This window comes from Balaenoptera borealis (assembly GCF_965194805.1).
Source record: "Balaenoptera borealis genome assembly, chromosome: 19".
NCBI classification, from domain to species: domain Eukaryota; kingdom Metazoa; phylum Chordata; class Mammalia; order Artiodactyla; family Balaenopteridae; genus Balaenoptera; species Balaenoptera borealis.
In genome coordinates, this window is record NC_138878.1 from 2058842 (window position 1) to 2069233 (window position 10392).

A 10392-nucleotide genomic window follows, 5' to 3' on the forward strand; every position below is an offset into this window, starting at 1 on the left:
GGGAATTTTTTAACCTCTTGAGCCCCAGTGGCAGTGAGCAAGCATGTCGAGGCTGTCAGAGGGCCATGGCCTCTGCACCTCAAGCCTGCACCCCCCACCCGCCGGCCTGGAAACCCTTGGGCCTAAAGGTTGAGGTTTTGCTTTTTATTCCTCCTGGAAGGGAAACAAGGCCAGCCCTGAGCCAGGGACAGGCCTGTCAGGGTCACGCAGACCTTGAGCCCACAGCCGGGCTCCCCTCTGGGCAGCTGGAGAGGAGCAAGGCGGTTTCTGTGCCTGGCATGTCCCTGGGCCCAGCCAGCCAGGAAGGCCACTCAGGGCCAGACCCCTCAGGTCACCAGCCATCCCAGCTGTGTTCCTGAAAGTCTTGGCAGGATGGGAAAGCGCCGGCCGGCCAGGAAGCAGAGACATCACCCAGCTGTGAGTAACCAGCTGCCGCGGCTGGGAGTTGGGGGTGGGTGGTGCAGCCCGAGGCTGCTGGCAGGTCTCCGTGGGTGGAAAGGGACTCTGCCCACGCAGCAGCCCAGCCACTCCTCCCCCCGGGGCAGAGTGGAGAAGTGAGGGCATTTCACGTCAGGGGCAAAGGCAGGGCAGCGGCATCCAGCAAGCACTGTGCCCTGGCCCGGGAGAAGCCCTTGCAGGAGACGGCAAGCATCATCTCGGGAGTCAGGCTCCAGGAGCCAAACCTGCTCTGCAGGAGGCCCTGGGAAGGAATGCTGGCTGCAGTTCACAGTAGAGGCCTCTGTGGCCCATCCTACAGAACCGTCTAGACCTGACCTGACCCCTCCTGTCACCTGGAAATGGAGTCCAGCTCCCTTCCTTGCCGCTGACCATCCCTGTCCTCTTTTAAAAGCCCGTTTGGGGGCTTCCCTGGTGGCGCAGTGGTTGAGAATCTGCCTGCCAATGCAGGGGACACGGGTTCAAGCCCTGGTCTGGGAAGATCCCACATGCCGCGGAGCAACTGGGCCCGTGAGCCACAACTACTGAGCCTGCACGTCTGGAGCCTGTGCTCCGCAACAAGAGAGGCCGCGACAGTGAGAGGCCCGCGCACCGCGATGAAGAGTAGCCCCTGCTCGCCGCAATTAGAGAAAGCCCTCGCACAGAAACGAAGACCCAACACAACCAAAAATAAATAAATAAATAAAAATTAAAAAAAAAAAAAAAAAGCCCGTTTGGTTAATTCTGGGGTGTGGATCTTAAAGAAAACCTGAGCATAGAGGAAGGGCAGAGCAGCCCCTCCCACACGGCCCCGACGGGGAAGCCCCAGGGGCCTCGTCTCCCCAGGCGGGCAGCTCTGTCTGCCGGGTTGCGGGCACACATGTGGGCAGCCGGCCCTCCTCATCCACTTCACAGTGTGTCAGTAAGCATCTGGCCACGCTATTTCATAATCCTGGTAAACACCGCTTTTCCTTGCAACATTTATTTATGCATTTATTGCAAAATCGCCATCTTTCTGGTTGTAAGAATAGTACATACTTGTTGCAAAATATTCAGAGACCAAAAAGTGTGATGAGGAGAGAGAAGATAAAAAGATCACCCTCAACCCCAATGCCTGGGGTTGTCACCGTTACCTCTGGATGCTCACTTGGCCAGATTGTGATTTAAAAAAAAAAACCTCGGGCTTCCCTGGTGGCGCAGTGGTTGAGAATCTGCCTGCCAATGCAGGGGACACGGGTTCAAGCCCTGGTCTGGGAAGATCCCACGTGCCGCGGAGCGGCTGGGCCCATGAGCCACAATTACTGAGCCTGCGCGTCTGGAGCCTGTGCTCCGCAACAAGAGAGGCTGCAATAGTGAGAGGCTCACGCACCGCGATGAAGAGTGGTCCCCGCTTGCCACAACTAGAGAAAGCCCTCGCACAGAAACGAAGACCCAACACAGCCATAAATTAAAAAAAAAAAAAAAAAGATAAAGGGGCCGTGTTTATCAGTTAAAATTTGTTTAAAAAAAAAAAAACCTCTATATATCAATATATTTGTTCACTTACAAACTTAAGATCATACCTACATATGTGCTTGCTATTGTATATATATATTTTTCATTATATACACACAGGTATTCACATATATACATATATTCATACGATGTTTTTTATTTCATTTTATAGTCTTACACCTCCACTGAGATTAGGAGAGCAAGGACACTGAAATCTACTGTATTTAGAATTTTTGAAAGTACACATATACCTTTCTTTGCGGGGTGGGGGTCGTATTGGGTCTTCTTTGCTGCGCGCAGGCTTTCTCTAGTTGCGGCGAGCAGGGGCTACTCTTCGTTGCGGTGCACAGGCTTCTCATTGCGGTGGCTTCTCTTGTTGCGGAGCACAGGCTCTAGGGCGCACGGGCTCAGTAGTTGTAGCACGTGGGCTTCAGTACTTGTGGCACGTGGGCTTAGTAGTCATGGTGCACGGGCTTAGTTGCTCGTGGCACGTGGGATCTTCCCGGACCAGGGCTCGAACCCGTGTCCCTGCATTGGCAGGCGGATTCTTAACCACTGCACCACCAGGGGAGTCCCCACATATACGTTTTTAAATGCGGTGGCCATATTTCTAACATGACTGCCGTTCCCCTGGCCCCTCCACAGCCGGCTCTGTCTGGGCAGGGGCTGCATTCCCGCCTGGAGGCCTGGGGGGCTAACAGCTACCCTGACCCAGACCAGGGTTACTTCTGTTTCCCATGTGAATCTCCTTTAACCCCACCAGCACCTTTTACATTGTCCCTTCACTAAATTCCTTGAACTTGCTCATCTGTTTCTGACCCTAAAACTGCATTCCACTCTGTTCTATCCAAGTTCAGCAGTTTATTCAACCAAGTCTCTGTTGGGTGACAGTGGTTTCCAATTTTTCACAATAATTGTGAAACTCTGGCACACTTTCCAAGTATGTCTTTGAGATGAATTCGGGGAAGTGAAATTGCTGGATCATAGGACAGGCCCCTTTTAATATTTCTAACCCTCTTTTCTGATGATCCCATGATGTTTCATCTGGGGAAGGCAGCATCATTTATTTTGCCAGCTCCCATGATGGGACATGTCAGTTGTTTCCAGTATTTTCTATGGTAACTAACATCGAGAGGAACATCTTCATGCACAAAGCACCTTGTGTATCTGGGACTGTGCTCTCGCCTGCCTTGCCTGAGAATCTGAATCGGGTACAGAGAAGATGTACAGGGACCTTTGGGCCCATGTTTCATTTAAAACAGCCATACCCACCAAGTTGAAGTTTGAGTGAGTGACAAATCTAACAAGAATCACAGCTTTATTTTGAGAGGGCTATGTGTCCACTCACATCCAGGCTGTAGCACTCCCATTAGGAGGCAGCCCACGGAGTCCCATGGAAATACCTAACCTGAAAATAAAGCAGCAAAAATCTAACCTCAACCTTCTCTCATAACCAGGGCTTCAGCTCCTTATTCCTCCTAGAAATGGAAGCAAATACTTCAGGCTGCAGGGGGATGCTCCAGCGGGCTGGACGGGGCAGGCCCACAATGCGGAGGGAGACCTCGGCCCCGCTGTCTCCTTTTGGCACCCTTGTCCTCAGGCCCCCAGGCCCTCTGTGCTCCCCTGCCTGCACTTGCTGTTGTGCTCCTTGTGAGTGAATTTTAAGGCAGGGAGCACTGAAAAGCATAGCCTCTGAAGCTGGATTTCTAACCTGCGTTGCCAGAAAACCACACAATCCGACGTGTGCCTTGCATCCCACCCTATTTCAGAGATCTTCCAGGTGTATTCAAGGCCTCCGAAGCTCTCATGTTCCACCCGGGAAACTCACAGCATCTATTCATGTGTTTCCAACACTCTTCCCGCGGAACCTCTGTTTTCCCTTAAATACCTGAGTTTTAACCCCAAGAGAGCACGGGAACTTCAGGAGTCTTTTGAGGGTGAATCTTACACATGGACGGGCTTTCTCCTCGCTGCTCTCCAGTGAAACCCTCTCTGTCTGAGTAAGGGCCCAGCCAGAGCCAAATGCTCTGACCCTCCCACCTGACCCTCCCCCAGCTTCCCCACTCCGGGGCCGGTCACTGCCCAGTGGAAATCAAGGAGTTGGCCGTCTCTTGTCTGTTCCCTCGTCCACCATTTTGAGAAGCATTTGATACTTACAGTAGCTATGGGGCATTTACTGAGCGCCTGCTATGCACGTGCTTCAGTGTCTGGTTCTGTCCTTACAACAGCATGACGAGCTGCGTGTAACCAGCCCCTTTGACGGATGAAAAAACTGAGCTCAGAGGTAAAGTCCCCTGCTCACACTTATAAGGAGCAGAGGCAGGATTCCTGACCATGCCTCATCCTGGAGCACGGCGCAGGCGTGTCCTCAGAGCACACACGGGGCCAGGGAGGGAGAAGGACACACGGGACACGTGTACACAAAGCGCTGGCCGAGCGGTCTGCCCCTGAACAGAGAGCTGTGCTGAGTCTGGGGAGGAACCACCTCCCCACGCGTGGCCACTGCCCAGCAGGGCTCAGAGGACAGGCGGCCAGGGAGCCAGCCTGCCCCAGGGCTGCTGTGGGCCGGGGGCTGGGCCAGGCCTGCCCCCTTCCTGCTCCGGTGCACGCCCTCTGCACCAGCTTCCTGGGCTACCATGACAAAGGACCACAAACCACGGGGCTTAAAACAACAGAAATCTACTCTCCCACATTCTGGGGCCAGAAGCCTGAGATCGAGGTGTGGGCAGGGCCGCACCCTCTCTGGAGGCTCCAGGGGAGGGTCCTTCCTGCCCCTCCCAGCTCCTGGTGCTGCTGGCCATCCTTGGTGCTCCTTGGCTTGCGGACGCATCCCTCCACTCTCTGCCTTGGTGTGTGTGTGTCTCTGTGTCTTTTCTTATAAGGACATTTGACGTTGGATTTGGGGCTCACCCTATGCCAGCATGCCCTCATCTTAACTTGAGGACATTTGCAAAGACCCTATTTCCAAGTAAGGCCACATCCATAAGTAATGGGGTTAGAACTCGAACACATCTTTGGGGGGACACAATTTCATGGACACTGTGCTGGGTGTGGGATGAGGGCAATGCTTCAGGGCCAGGCACGTCCCATCAGGCATACACCGGTCCCCTCTCAGGGACGCCAACTCCAGAGGGAGGCCCCAGCACAGAACAAGGGCCATGAACACGTGGCACCCACAGCAACAAACCCCCTGGTGTGGAAGGAAGATCCTGGGAGTAGGAAAGCCTGCAGAGGTAGGAAGGAGAACTCAGGCCTCAGTGTCCCCAGCTTGCATACAGGGGGTTGGGAGGGGGACCCCCCCGACCCTGCTGCAAACTGCCTGGTGCCGCCACCTGCTGGACGGCAGGGGTAGTGCATGGGTGGGAACATTCCAGAAAAAGCTCTTGGCCGTGAGGTCCTCACCCCTGGGCCCCCGTCACTGTCACTGGGTTCCTCCTTCGAAGGCACAACCCCTAGGGCGACCAGAGACCTCGTTCCTCATGTGTTCCCCATTCCTGGCCCGGTGACAGGAGGGCGGCGAGGGGAGCAGAGACCTTGATGGTGACTCCGAAGTCACCTGACTCCTTCTCCTGCTGACGGAAGCTTCCAGGCTGCTTCTACTACAAGGTATTCCACTGCGAACGTTCGTGCGTCTCTACACGTTTGTGAGCATTTCCTGCGGCTGCACTTGAAAGGTCCCTGTGGGGTCTCCGGCGGGCGTGGCCTCTGCTCCTGGACACCGCACACGGGGACCTTCTCCGCAGCAAAGGACCAGCCGCCTGTGCTCTCATCCTTGGCAGCACCTGGGGCGCGCGGGTTCTTTGAGTTTTGCCAACCTGCCAGCGAGGAGAGGGCCACGCTGTGACTGGTGTGCATGCCCTGATGCCTGGCCGGGGCCCGCGTTGTGCCCACCAGGCACGTCTCTCCTCTTCCACTTGCCTGTTCATTTTGACGTCAAAGTCAACAATCTTTCCTTCTACAGTTTGTGCTTTGGGGATTTTGTTAAAGAAATCCTTCCCAGGATTTCCCTGGTGGCGCAGGCAATCTGTCTGCCAATGCAGGGGACACGGGTTTGATCCCTGGTCCGGGAAGATCCCACATGCCGCAAAGCAACTAAGCCCATTCGCCAGAACTACTAAGCCTGTGCTCTAGAGCCTGTGAGCCACAACTACTGAGCCCATGTGCCACAACTACTGAAGCCTGTGCGCCTAGAGCCCGAGCTCCACAACAAGAGAAGCCACCGCAATGAGAAGCCCGCGCACCACAATGTAGAGCAGCCCCCGCTTGCCACAACTAGAGAAAGCCTGCACGCAGCAACGAAGACCCAATGCAGCCAAAAATAAAAATAAGTAAATTTATTAAAAAAAGAAAGAAATCCTTCCTTACTTTAATGTCATAAAGATACGGCTTTTTCCCACAAAAGTTTAATGCGTTTTGCTTTTTGCCATTATATACCTTTCTGCTGCCAAAAGCCAACCTGCTGTTAAAGAATCATCAGAGACAGTGTCCCCCACTTGGTCCCACCTGGCGTCCTGCCCTCTCACTGGTCCCTTCTCCTCTCTGCACCCTAGCTCTCCTCACTTCCCCTCCCTGGCCCACACCCCCCCCCAACTCTAAATTGTCCTCAGCCGACGGTGCAGAACAATTCCGCTCTCCCCAGGCCCCTGCTGCCCCCTGCTCCTGCGCGCTGTTGAAGAGCCCTGACTGACGCAGCAGCTCTGATACTTGCTCACCGTGTGATCTTGGCCATGTTTCTCAGCCTGCCACACCCACCTGCCACAGAGCTTGACAGGAATGCCCAGCCACGAATGCCTGCTCCGCCTTCAGCCTCCACACCGGAACCACGCCGCACCCTATGCGCCCTGTTCCTGCCCCAGGAGCTGGCCTGTGCTTTCAGCGGAAGGGGGCACCCTTGCTCTCTGGCCTCTGGCTGCCCCCGGGGGCCTTGGTGCAGTCAGCATGAAGGTGCAGAGTGAGGGCTGCGTGTTCAGTCTCTGGATCCCTTCCTGTAGGACTGCCTCGGGCCGGAGTGTCCCTGGAAGGTCAAGGCTGTGGGCTCCACACACTTCCCCCTCCCGGTTCCAGCAATGCCCGCCTTCATACTCCAAGGCCCAGCAATGGTAGCAGCTCTGCAGCTTTACTGCATCATTTACTGCATTATTCCTGCTGGCCCCCTGCCTGCCCACACCTCTGGGAATCACACCCCATCAGTGCCCTCCTCAGGTTACCCTGATGTGAGTGTGCCGTGCATCTCCTGACGGACAGACCAAGGGCCACCCTTTCTCCTTCAGAACCCCCTGAGGCCCATTAATCGAGATAGGAACCCCTGTAAAAGTCAGGAAGGCCCTGGCAGGCAAATGCGCTAGCAGGTCCCAGCGATGATCAATTTCACTGCTGAGGACTGTGTCTGGGTCAGATCACTGTTCTCCTCGAGATGAGATGTCATAAAGATTTACGATGATGGTCGGCACACTCGAGGGCCAACCTCACTGCCGGAAAGTCAAACCGTCCCCATGCCTCCCCTGGCTCTGCCCTGAGCTCTGATGGAAGCAGCAAGGTGGAGGGAGGGGGTGGGAAGGCGAGGCGAGGCCCAGGTTTTCCCAAGCACTTTATCAAGGTCAAGGGAGGCAGCCTCCTCCCTTCCCACCCCTCCTGCTGAAAGTTAAATTCCATCAGAGAGAGGAGACAGCTGCCAATAAGGGACAGAGGGCGGCAGCGGGAAGGGCAGGTGCTTTGAAGTCAGACCCGCCTGTGCCCAGTGCCCATTTGCTAGTTGGGCGTCCGGGGCAGGTCCCTCGGCAATTCCAGAGTGAGGACAGCAATACCTCAGTATAGAACCGTTGAGAAGATTACAGAAGTGAACAGGAAACATTCCAGCTACAGCAAGTTCTCTGTTACAATTGGCTCTTGTAGCCACAGTTGGGAGCATTCGAATGATTAACACGAAAAAAGAACTGCTAAACATGTTCTTTGAATATAAGAAAAACGTGCATCAACGTTGAAGCTAATGACCATTGGCCTCTATTGCTTTGCCATCCAGATGAGGACACTGAGGCCCAGAGAAGGTGAGTGGCTTGACTGAGGTCACACAGCAGTAGCAGAACCAGGTCTGGAACCCAGGCCTCCTGAATGTGTTTTCACAACCTCGGGCTGTGGCAGACACATCCTAGGGTGGCCCCCTCCCCTGGAGTGCGGGCAGGACCTGTGACTGCTTCCAACCATGAGAATATGGGATGTTACTCTCACGGTTACGTTTCATTATACAAGACTCTGTCTTAGCAGAGGGAGTGAGAGAGAAGGAAAGAGCCAGGCTATGAACTGCCATGGGGAGGGCCCAAGAGCAGCCTCCAGCTGACACCCAGGGACAAAGCGGGGCCCTTGGTCCTTTAGCCACGAGGAAATAAATCCTGCCGACAACCAGAGCAAGCTGGGAAGCTGAGCCCTCCCAGTTAAGCCTCTGAATGAGCACGCAGCCCGGCTGACACCTTGATTACAGCCCATGAGACCCTGAGCAGAGGCCCGGCCCCTGAGCCTGGACTCCTGACCCTCAGAAACTGCAAGACAGTACTGGGGGTTGTTTCCGGCTGCTAAGTTTGCGACAATTTATTATGCGGCACAGGAAACTAACACACACATGATCCCTCTGAGTCCTCCTGAACCATGAGAAAACACCCCCTTTTCCTACGTACAGTGGGTGGCCAGACCCTTCACCCGCCTTGGCTCGCTCAAGGATGTACTGAGCACCTGGGCTCTGGGCGGGCCGCGTCTGTGCCAGGTACTACGCTCTGCCCATCTCTCTCTCGGGCGGAGACCTCTGGCTTCCAACAGGCACGTGGCTGCCCGTAGTCAACACTGCACCTCCCGGCAGGGGGATGCAGCCATGTGAGCGAGTTCTGGCCAGGGACCTGTGAGGAGGGGAGGTGTGAAGCTTCTGAACCATGTCCTTGAAGACCAGGGCCCACCTTCCCTCCCTCCCTCCCTCCCTCCCTGCCGGCTGGAACGCAGCCCACGTGAGCCCACTAGGTACGCACTGTGTGCCTGATTGACTGTGTGTCCACCAGCCGGGCCACCCTTCTGGACTGGAGAGCTCGTACCCGCTCTTCTGGGACACAGCCTTTCCAGAAATACCCTCAGCTGAAGACAGCTGCCTTGCCTGGAGCCATACCCACTCTGGTCCAAGTGGGGACACAAAGGCCCAGCCCCTCGCTTTGCTTAGGACACCCCTGAAGGGCCACCCAGCCTCGGAGCTCCCCGTGGGGTGAGGCCTGTGGAGGCTGCATCACAGTGAGGGTCTCCCTTGGCCAGGCAGCACCGCCGGGACCCTCCTCCTGCAGATCTCCACCGGGGGACCCGACGTGTACCCGGAGAAAGGCAGCACCACGGGACAGGGGAGCCACAGGTGAGAAGGTGCCTGTACCAAGTCAGCTTGACCTTGACGTGAAAGAGACAGAAACACTTCCGGCTCTGCTATTCTGGTTTTCTTTGCTAGGGCACTGCAATCGATACCTTAATTAATACGCCAGGCTGCGCGGATGCACGGGCAGCCCAAAGGGATTGAGCCCCTATAATCACAGGGCGCCCTTTAAACTTCCTCCACCCAGAAGGCCATGCCTTTTTAAACTTAGTCCAGATAGGGGTACCTTTCTTCTGATTTGCACAGACACCCCACGGACTGGCTCAGGTCCCACCTCCTGTGTGGGCTTGATGACTCGCTCGGGAGAAGACAATGAGGGTCCCTTCCTGCCAAAGGCGAGATCCACACGGGATTGGGAACGCAGTACAAATGGGTGGCCAAGGAAGAGTCGGAAATCCTTATGAGGAACTTCTTACAGAAACGCCTCTGGTCCGCGAAACACGTGGCTTCCGCAGGACCACACGGCCCCTTCCTGAGCTCCAGCCTCCACGTGCAGGGTGATTTACGGACCACACGAGGCAGGCCTAGGTGGGAAGCGGCAGCAAGTGATTACGAGGCTGTTAAGAGACCTCGGGTAATGTGATCTCTGCCAGCACTTACAAGGATTTTCTGCTTATCTCCCAGGCCTTGGACTTTAGTATCAAATGTCAGAATCAATTACCAAGTAATTACCAATGAACGTATTTTACGCTGACTCCATAAACAGATAAACAAGATGACCTGAGGACCAGAGTGATTTTGGCAGCGGGGCTCGGCATACAGCAAGGCTGGGCGGTGCAGCAGGCAGCCTTTTCCTGAGAATCTGCCGTGAGAACGCAGGGCCACTCCACCGATGGAAACTGGGCCCACAGGTCCGATGCTGCCGCTGGGGGCCAGGCCTCCAGGGCCCCTCACACTGTCTTGTTCACGGGGGCGCTCCATAAACGGATGATGACTTGGTCATTTATGGTCCCTAAACTAGGTAAGTGCCTTTGCATCTTGCTTTCCAGCTGCTGAGAAGTCGCCAGTCTGAACCACAGACAACGGAAGCAGCTTCGGTTTCAGCAGCGGGGCGGATACCGTCAGGATCC

The 10392-nt window shown here is 55.4% G+C and overlaps 1 protein-coding gene across 1 annotated transcript in view; it reads right to left on the reverse strand.

Annotated features, from left to right (window-relative positions):
- JPH3 (junctophilin 3) overlaps positions 1–10392 on the reverse strand; it is a 156557-nt gene that overhangs the window by 114456 nt on the left and 31709 nt on the right. The gene's annotated exons all lie outside the window — the stretch shown is intronic.